Consider the following 10,519-nt stretch of genomic DNA (forward strand, 5'->3'; position numbering starts at 1 on the left):
TGTGTAAATTGGCTAAAGCGTAGCCCAGAACCCCTAGGAATGGTTTTGGTTGGTTGGTTGGGTTTTAACAAAGTCAAAGCATTTGACAGCATTTTCACAAATACAAGAAATTTTGAAAAAAAAAAAAAGTCAATATATTTTTTTGGTTGTTATTGCATTTCAACATTTTTTGCTTTCTGTGCAAACCCAAAGACTAACGTGGCATCTCTTTGGTCCTGCTGTCCAGCTCAGCATCCCCAGGAAGGTGAATGCTTTGCTCTTCCTGGAGGTGGTGGTTTTACTCGCAGGATTATTTTGCCACACAGACTTCCAGGAGGACTTTCCCGGATATCCAGAAAATATTCTGGGAACTGTGAGCACACAGCTTGAGCGCGTAGACTTAATAACCGTGACACCACTCCCTGGCTAAAACATACGGCTTGGAGATCCCTCCAGGAACGTCTCTCAACAATGGCTAGTGTCAAAAGTGCAGGGAAGGGTTTTTACTGAAGCTGTCAGGATTTTCCCCAATTCAACAGGTAGGTTTTGAAGACGGTGTGGTCACTCCTGTGCTGTAGCACCACTGATCGGAGCAGACAGTGATTTTATTCAAAGCATGTGTGAAACACAAGTACGTGTCACCGTGTACACACAGACAGAAAATAATCACGGAAGGCAAGAATTTAATACAATAAAAATAAATTCAGTCTCAATCTGGAAGCTGAAACACTAAAGTCCAGGTTATGAAACAGGTTTCCCTGGAAACTTCTTGGCTCTTGCTTTGCAATTCCTGAATCGAAGTTAAGCGTGTGATTTCCCAGTTTCCTAACTGGAAAGAGTCACGCATCCAGGCACGGGGTATACGGTTGCCAACAGGGGTGCAAGAAAAGGGGAAGAAAAGAATGGACAAAAAAAAAAAAACAGTAACCTCGCTAGAAATCCTGGTTGAGTGCTGACGACGAGCGATGGCGAGTTGTTCCTCACCAGGTGGGTGCAGGGGGTCCTTCGCGCGGGACGATGGCACAGCCGCCCCCGCTGCAGCGCACAGGCTGTACCTGCACGAGCCACGCAGGCCTCTTGGTGCCAGGTGGAGACTCGCCCATCATCAGACAAGTCTCGAGGTTTAAGAGGTGGGTTTGAATTTGGTGGGGCTGCGGAGGACCTGAAGCTCTGCCCTCGTTAGCGAGCAGTGCTCTAATTAGCCGTCTGCTGTATAAACAGTGAGGTGTCTAGGGCTTCTGCCATCCCTTACATGTGCTCTGGGCAGCTCCTTGGAAGGATTCCCACTTCTGGCAGGAAAAAAAATAGAGCTGTAGGGCACACGCAAAGAGGAGAAACTGCTGAGAGCTTCCTTGCATTCATTTTTTTCATGTTTTCCATCACCCAGTTGTTTCCCCACTATTTCCACGTGTGACTCTCTGCCCTTAGACGAGCATGGCACGCCGATTCAGAGCACCTAAGGCAAACACTGCGATTCTCCTCCAAGGACCCTGTGCCTACAGATTTTAATTTTTTCCATCTTGAGAGGCAGATTTAATAAGAATAATCTTACTTTACAGCGCTAAGGGGCTTCTCGGGGTTAAGACTATACCTCCTTATACTCAGTGCTGGCAAAAGACCTCTGTTGCGCATTAGGAGACCTCTCATCCTGGCCCTCCGCGGACTAAGACTGACCTACGACAGCGGTTTGCCCAGCTGGGAAACAATCCACCCCCCCTTAAAAACCACCCCCTGCAAGAGGCAGGCGCCGAGCAAGAACCGACAGCGCGAATGCCAGGCAGTTAGTAGCAAGCCTTCTGACTTTGCAAACGGAATGGCTCATTACAAACGCTGGGAGATTAATATTAAAGATAATCCTCCAAGCATGGAAAAGAATCCCGTGTGGCCTCAGGAGACGGACAGTTAAATCCTCGGAGCCAGCGTACGCAGTTATGCCATCCGACCCCGGGGACACAGACCTTGTTTTTGAAAGCAGCATGCTCTAGAGGAGAAAGTAAATGGAAAAACAATATCATCTTGCTTTCCTAACCCAGGAAAGAAGCCTTAAATGTTCGTGAAAACAATCTTTTATTACAAAGGAAACAGAAGTCGAGATTTTTCTGCTCCTCATAAAACGGAGGCTAACATGATTTTAAAATGTCATGGCTTTCTGAAACTGTGTGAATTTAGCAAAGAATCAGAGTGTGCATTTCTATTCATGTCTTCTCTGGTCATATTAAAAAACTCTCCTAAATCCTGTAAGAATTACTCTTTTTTTTTTTTTTTCCCTTCAGAAGTACTAGCTAGCCACCAAGAGGCAGTGTGTTACGTACCACACGAAGTAGGTTAACATCTAGATCGTAAAACACGAAGTTAGTGCCTGCAGACCACAAGTGTTCAGAATTCGTTAGTTCTGACTCATTGAGCTGTTTGCTGCTTATTTTAATCTGATATCTACTGGAGAAGGAAAATTGTTATGTTGAAAGTAATTAAAGCACCTTTTTTTTTTTTTTTTTTTTGGTCTTCTATGAGTTTTATATCGGTGGTGGCAATACATATTTTGCTCAAAATTAGGTCCATTATTTCTGGTTTTCCTAGGGGAAAGGGAAGTAAAGGCATGTTTAACTCCCTGTACTGGAGAGACAGTAGCTCAGTATTTGGTGATTTAGTCTTAAATAAATAAATAGGACTTTAAACAAGTAATACTTCTTGGGTTTGGGAGGGGAGGTTTGCATGTCAACATTTCTATGGAAAGAATAGAGAGCGGGAAAGAATGGGGGATACTTCATCCTAATAAGTGTGAAGAAGAGGAAGAAGAAGAAGAGTGTCTTCCTGGTAAGACCGATTCTAGGCCAAAACTGAAAACACAGAAAACAAACCAGTGACAGTGGATGTCATTGTCTTAGCCTGGTTATTAACTGCAGGATTTGGCCTGGGGTGACGGTTTTCATTTGCACTGGCAGGGTACAGTCGGCAGCGACTGCTCTGCTGCTTCTCAAGGTCAAATCCTGATCCAGCAGCTCTCAGATAATATTTCTTAACAACAGATTTCACTGGCTAGAATTTTATTTTATATTTGCAGGCAGGAAATATGGTCTTAACTGACTGGTGTTGTGACTATAAATGCTATTTTTTTGTTTGCAGGTGGAGAAACTGAATCTCCAGATCTTCCACAAAAATCTGGAATACAGCGTTAGTCAACCCAGCGCATGACTGGGGTCAGCCAAGACAGTGGAATGCAATGATTGGTACGTCAGCTTTAGAAAGACCTTACCTGGTGGCGGCTGACCGTTTATATCGATATGTGAGCTTGTGTTCCGCCGCCCGCCTGCGATCCTGCGTGTTGGCATGCTCTTGTTCTCAAACGTGGCACCTGGCAGCTGTCCCTTCTGCCAAGGACACCAGAGGACACCTCAGTGCATAAGGAGCTGATGGGCTCTAGGATCGTGCTGTAGGGTCGATCTTCTTCCAGAGGGCTACTGCTGGCATCCAGATTGCAAGTCTAGGTGGGACAGAGATAAGACATTGCAGTGCCCATGCGTCGGGTGTGTTGATGGTGTAGATCTTGAAGAAGAACTAGTTCCACCAGATCAAACCCCTCTTTATGTCTTCAGTTTGTGCAGCCTCATGGAACATGCAAGTTCCAGCTATGTTCTGGAAGAAAAGCAGTTCACTGTCTGGACCCCCAGGACATGCATATGACTGGGATATTAGGAAAGAGCTTTGGAAATTGGTCTGGCACAAGGTGAGAGAAGTAAAGGACATGGGAAGAGCAAAGCTGGGGCTCTTGAGGGTCAAGAGGCAAGGAAGAGAGAGCAGAGTAGCTTGCTGGTGTCCTGGGATCTTTCCAGGTCTCAGCTTTAGCCATTACCAAGGCTACCAGGAGCCCTCGCTGAATTGTACGATGTGGACCACCTGGGCAGATGGCAACCCAGCCCATAGCCCAGGATCAGCAAAATCTGACCTGGCTTCGTTGCAAGCAGGACCTAGGTGTTTGGGGAATTTTTCTCTGAGGCAATAAAAATAGCTCTATTTGATTTCGAGAGGTTGTTTCAGGCTTGTTTTTCTTTCTGGATTGATCTTTAACTGGTTTCCGGGAATGCTGTGAAGGCTGTAGAGAGTGATGCTTCTACTTGTGTTTCAGGCTGTCAAGTTTGGGGCAGAAAGTCTGTCTGTGACCACAGTTTCCTGCTTCACTTTTCTCCTTTCCTTTCGTTTTCTACACGACAGCCTGCTAAGGTTGTCCCCTGTTACAGCACTTTTTTTTTTTTTTTTTTTTTTTTTTTCCCAGTGCTCTCCTGCTTTTTGTTGAGCTGTTATCAAGAGGATGCGTAAGCTCTGTAATACACGCTGGACAACTGGTGGGTGAACAGTGCAAGTCAAAGACGGGCAGCACATGTCTTGCAAGGGGGCTGTGGGGGTGGGTGGTGAGTTAGAGCCCGCTCCTCGCCTGCTGTGGAAAGGACACGACTGGTTGGAATTGTGAAATCAGTGAATTCAGTGAATTCAGGCTTCAGCTTCTTCCAGAGACATTGTTTTTCTTCCAAAAACCTTACGCTTTTGCCTTATTCAGGCAAGATTTCCAGATTATCGGTGTTGTCAGTTTCTATAAAAATGGTGAAAATTACTAATGGTGCAAAACAGCGGTTTACTGTGATGTTGCTTTGGTAAGTAATACAAATGTCAAGGCTTTTCAATGCGTCAAGAAGCCAGAAAGACACACCAAGGACACAGGCATTATTAACATTTGATTAAGTATTTCTTGTTTTTGATACCACTATAATTTTCACCATTCAACAGGACAGTGCACTATCTTTACATATGACTAGTGTACTCCAGAATGTCTGACCTTGATTAAAAACAAACATGCTTCTCAATGTCAAAGGAAGAGGAAATATTATAGATAACACGTTAAGTTCCTTTTTTTTTTTCATTTGCGGTTGTGTCTCTTTTTTTTTTCTTTCATACATCGCATCATCGCTGAAGTGAGCATTGAACACTGCTGCGTTTCATCCTGTGCAAATACAGGGTCTTTAACATCATCTTAGCATCAAGGTTACGTTTTCTCTTGGAGATAATATATGAATATTTGTTTGGACTTTGTGATTGAATAGGAAGGGAAAGGTTATCTGTGCACACGCATTTGACTGAAAGTGAATGCTTTTCCCCATGGAAAGCAACCTGAATATTCAATCATCAATATGAAAAAAAAAACCAAAAACCAAAGTTCACAGTGCCACAGGGGAACGATGATGATGCTGGGGAGCAAGACACCTCGACCGTTGCTTGTGCCAACCCGTTGAACAAGAGCATGGCTCCTGTAGGAATTCGGTAGGGTACCGCTCTGCTCTCCTGCTCCTCCCTGTTCAAATTAAGGATTTTATTGAGAACAGACACCTCTGAACATGAAGATTACCGACTTGCTGTGATCAAGGAAAAGCCACTAAAAGCAACTGATGGTTGTTCAGCTGGGACACAGTGGTCTCTCCAGGGATACAAACTCCATTACCACTTCTTTGCAGTCTCAGTAATGTTTGAGATAAATTGGTGCAGAGCATACTGTGAACATTAGCATATCATGCATGCTAGGAGACATATGACTCAGGGTTTAAATCCATGTTAGTGTGAACTGGGTGAATCAAAGTGATTGGGACCTCTTTTTTTTTTTTTTTTTTTCCCCAGCTACAACATTTATAATGCCACATGACGAATTTTCAAATTGAAAGGAACTACCCAAGATCTGCTAGGTCCACACTGAAACAAAAGTAATGAAACTTCCTACCTGTCTCAATTAGTCTTTCCAAGACACCCATCACTCCAGTAATTAAGTGATTCTGTGTTTCTCAAACTCTACCTGCCACTGCCAAATAAAATAAAACCATTTAATCGTGTTAAATGAGAGCTATAATATTAGTCATTGCCTAACAGCCTTTTTTTAAGCCACTGCAAAACTAAAGCCTTGCCAAGAAGACAGTTACCCTTCCACAGTATAAATCAATAAATCATAATTGTACTGTGTACCTTGACCTCTTTTCTACCACAGCGTGGAAAACAAGCAGCAGGAAGCCAGAAACTGGTTAAGTAATTTAAAACAATTTGTAAACTATAATTGAAGGGACAGGTTAGCCCTATTAATTAGTAAATCATTCATAATCTCAAAAGTATTCAGATGTACTCGATTTCAGTAAAATATACTAAGTGGACAATCTGATAACGTGGCTGCTACCATCAGGGCTGTGTAAGACTATGTTCTTCTCAACTGCTTCTGTTAATATTTGAACATAAATTGATGAACACGTGCTAGAAATTAATTAATCAATTGCAAGTATTCCACCAAAGCTAGATGTGACATAGATTATGGCCAGGCAGAAGTCTTTTATTTTTAACCACTAATTAATTACATTTTCATCAATATTCCCAAACTCATATTTATCCAGACACTGCAGACAGGAGTTAGAGCTTTTTTCCCTCTTATTTGCTCTAAATTAGCTGCTTTCTGGCAATGCATCTTACTACTTTACCCTAATTTTATTAATGGCCAGTGGTGGGACATCACTAGCTCTGGACTCCTAAAGCTGCATCTGTGCTGTGGGTATTTACAACAGGGCAGGGCAGTTATCAGGAATAACAGTCCTGGATCAGTTAGGGAGGGTTTAGAAAGGACTGGGATTTAGAAGGAATTTTAATGTGATCCTCAAAACACTGACTGAACCCTTTGGGCTTCCTCGCCCTCTCCTGGAAGGGCTTAAGTGCTGTCTCTTTGTAGGTGCCTTGAACTGCTCCCTGGAATACCTCAAGAGCTCAACATGTGTGTCATGCCAGAAAATAAAGAGGACTTACAAATCATAAAATGATAGAATCATTCAGATTGGAAAAGATCTTTAAGATCCTTGAGGCCGACCGCTAACCTAGCACTGCCAAGTCCAACACTAAACCATGTCCCTAAGCACCACATCTGCACGTCTTTTAAATACCTCCAGGGATGGTGATGCCACCACCTCCCTGGGCAGCCTGTTCCAGTGCTGCCAGTGCTTGGCAATGCTTTTGGTGAAGAAATTGTTCCTAATATCCAATCTAAACCTCCCCTGGCACAATTTGAGGCCGTTCCCTCTCATTCTATCACTTGTTACTTGGGAGAAGAGACCAACACCCACCTCCCTACAACCTCCTTTCAGGCAGTTGTAGAGAGCGGTGAGGTGTCCCCTCAACCTCTTCTTCTCCAGACTAAACAACCCCAGTTCCCTCAGCTACTGCTCATCAGACTGGTGCTCCAGACCCCTCACCAGTTTCGTTGCCCTTCTCTGGACGCGCTCCAGCAACTCATTGTCCTTCTTGTACCGAGGGGCCCAAAACTGAACACAGCATTCAAGGTGCGGCCTCACCAGTGCTGAGCACAAAGGGATGATCTTCTAACGACGCTGAATACCTTACTTAGCATGAAAGCTAAACTTCAAATGGTAAGGAATCAGGCTGTCCGGGACTGGCAACTGGGTGAAGTATCTCCCGCCCTTGAGAAGTCATCCTTGAGGAAGATGGAATTACTAAGCAAGGCCATAGGAGAAATGAACAGTACAGTTTAAGCCTTGGGCACCTGTGAATGAGCATCAGCATTTACCAAATGCAGCAGAAAAGCTGACACAGTGACTAAGATGCGGCTGGACTGTATTTGTGTAAACACCGTGGCTGGTGCCGGATGAAGACTGGCATGCCAGCCCTGGGAAACTCCAAGTTGAGAGTGAAGCACTTGAAAGGAGGAAGTGCGTAAAATAAAAATACAAATACTTTCCAGGAATGCTTATACTGTTTAGACATTTCAAGGAAAAAAAGAAAACAAACCAAATGCAAATCACAGGGAAGAATAACAATGATATTTCTGGAAAAAAAAATTGTTTCAGATCATTGTTTATTGAGTGCTTCCTCACTGTTCTTACTATCAACAGGATATGCAGCATTTATATGTAAAAAATAAAGACTAAATCCTCATTAAAGTAAGAAAAAATTCTGATCTTCTAGGAAGGAACAGTCTGAGGGTAGAGCGATTGGCTGGGTTTTTACTACTTAAAAATAATTTTCTTAATATTTATAGCATAGAGTGAATATTTAAATTCTTTGCTTTTTTGCTAATGGCTCACTGGGTCAAGACAATCTTATATCTTACATTACTATTTATTGAGTCGCTGTTCATTTTCCCATTAGTAGCAGCAGGATATGTTCTACTTCTCTGGCGATAATTTCCTTCTCTAATGCATTCAATTCCTTTTAGAAAAACACTTGGGCTGGGAGGGAGAGGAGCTTTCAATTTCATATTAGCAACCCCAATGGTTCAGTCAACTCTTGCTAGTCTTATCAGAACTCCCCAACATCTAGGAACAGCACTTGTCTGTAAGTCCTTAGTTGGACCTTACCTGACTCTGGTGTCACAGAAGGTGCCTACGAGTGCCACTTCCATCTGGTTTTCACACTGGAACTGGAAATGCCATCAGCTGACACGATGAAAACAAGAGGGGCCGTTGCAATTAGAGGTTAATCGTTGCGTTTTAAACAGCAGAAGGCCGTGGTCAGGAGCCTGAACAAACTTATGCCGTGCAGTAAAGCTCTCAAAGCACACACACAGAGGAGAGAGCAAAAGTACAGTTTACCTAGGGAGTTTCAAAAATAGGGCTTGTGCAAACTACCTGTTAGACAAACGCCTCCAATGTTTGAGTGTTCAACAGGAGACTTTCCTCGTCCTCCAACAGGCATTGGTCTTCATCTCAACCTGGCACAAGCCCAGCTGCCTCCCTGCACCTGCACCCCAGGTCTGAGCAAAGAGGTGAGTCCACCTTTGGAAAGCTCCCAGTTTAGATGTATCCTCACACATCGATGTATGAGGAAAAAACTCAGGCCAGTGAAAGCTGCAAAGGTAAAATAACCCCGTGTCATTTCACGGCCATAGGATGCTCCATAACTTCACGCTGGCTCTGATCCAGACCCCTCAGAAAAGTGGGGAGTGAGGCTTTTGGGGGGTCTGTGATGGTAAAGCAGCTTAACAAAAAATCAAAATAAGCATCTGTGTGTGTGTGTATACCAAAAATCTTTGACACTAACCCATGCTTACTCACATTTCGGAGCGAGAAGGAAGGACCCTCCCTGCCTCCGGAGACAGAAAGAAGGCTATGTCTGAGGGACTGAAGATGCCATGTGCAGCTCCATCCTAGTGCTTTTTTGTTGTTGTATTTGGAATTTAGCAGCATCCCGCTTTGGGAATTCGCAGTAAATAGGACATGTCAGTGTACTTATGTAAGGAGGTAGATCTTGGAGATGTCTGGCATGAAAAACTGGCTTTGCAAGCTAGAAAGCAGTAAAATGTTAGTCTGGAGCACAATATTAAAAGGAAAAAAGAAGCTTAAAAAAGCATATGTATCCAGCTTTCCTCCTCATTGGGCAGAGCCAGAAGTGAATCAGATTGGTTTTTTTTTCATTCTGAAGTGACGTATTTTCCTCATTTTTCATATTTGATAACAAAAATAAAGGATTAAAAAATAAAAAGGCCTAGCTTCATGTGAACAAACTGTTTTCTTCAGGTGCATAGCTTGTGTATATTTCCTCCAGAAAAAAAAAAAAGTATAAATTGCTTTATGTTTCTGCTGACTTCATCAGTTGGACATGTTGGGAAAGAACACCCCTCCCCAGCTAAAGACGCCATGTGAGGAATAAAATTTGATTTTCGTGGAGCTAGAAATGGCAATGTGGCTGTTGTTTCTGACCTTGAGACAGCTCAGTTTTCTCTACTGGAGGAAGATTTCTGGAGAACTCAGTTCAGCTTAATGTGCAAATTAAAAAAGAAGTCCTAAGAAAGCTGAAAATTCAACTAATGCAAAATGTTGTTCTTTATGATTTAATCTCTTGCTATGGAGAAAATTGTTCCTGTTTGGCCATGTAGGGGGTTTGACCCAAAAGAAGGATAGCAGAAGGATTCAACCTGATCTGGTTGGAGATGTCCCTGCTCCTTGCAGGGGGTTTGACTGGATGGGCTTTGAAGGCCCCTTCCAACACTAACCATTCTGTGATCCTATGATAAATGAGTACACAATGATCCCGTTCTTCTTAGCCTTGGATGGTAGGCTGTGGCACAGTGCACATCATCGGCTTTTACAACACTCTTAGAGTCCAATACCTGTGTAGGAACACTTGTGGCTCAAGTTATAACAGTATATACTTACACCTGTCTATTCAGTTTCAGAATAACTCAATTGAAATTTTTAATAATGAATTATTTTATATTTATATATATAAAATCCACTGTGTCTATGTGTGTGTATATATATATATATATATATATATCTGTAATTATACTGCTTCCCAGCATTGGCAGATCTGCTCACTCATTCATCACGTGCTGTATGTTTTGTGTGTGTGTTTTTAAAAGAAGACACTGTATTACATTTTAAAAGATAACTCAAGCACTAGCAATAACATTTGTAGTCTAGCTGAAATCTCACTGTGCAAAAAGAATAATAGTTTTAACAAATATTTCAAGAATTGTTTTTGTTATTGCAGGAAGTTAGCCCACTGCCCAATA

At 42.7% G+C, this 10,519-nt stretch overlaps 1 long non-coding RNA gene across 1 annotated transcript; it reads right to left on the reverse strand.

Annotated features, from left to right (window-relative positions):
* Positions 1–882: 882 nt before the first annotated feature.
* Positions 883–8,653, reverse strand: LOC147596449 (uncharacterized). The gene is made up of 3 exons (XR_015261466.1): positions 8,364–8,653; positions 3,233–4,411; positions 883–1,289 (listed from the first exon to the last, which is right to left on the reverse strand). It is a non-coding gene; the product is annotated as an uncharacterized LOC147596449 (long non-coding RNA).
* Positions 8,654–10,519: the final 1,866 nt, after the last annotated feature.

Source organism: Chlamydotis macqueenii, chromosome Z (assembly GCF_036417535.1).
Source record: "Chlamydotis macqueenii isolate bChlMac1 chromosome Z, bChlMac1.mat, whole genome shotgun sequence".
NCBI lineage: Eukaryota > Metazoa > Chordata > Aves > Otidiformes > Otididae > Chlamydotis > Chlamydotis macqueenii.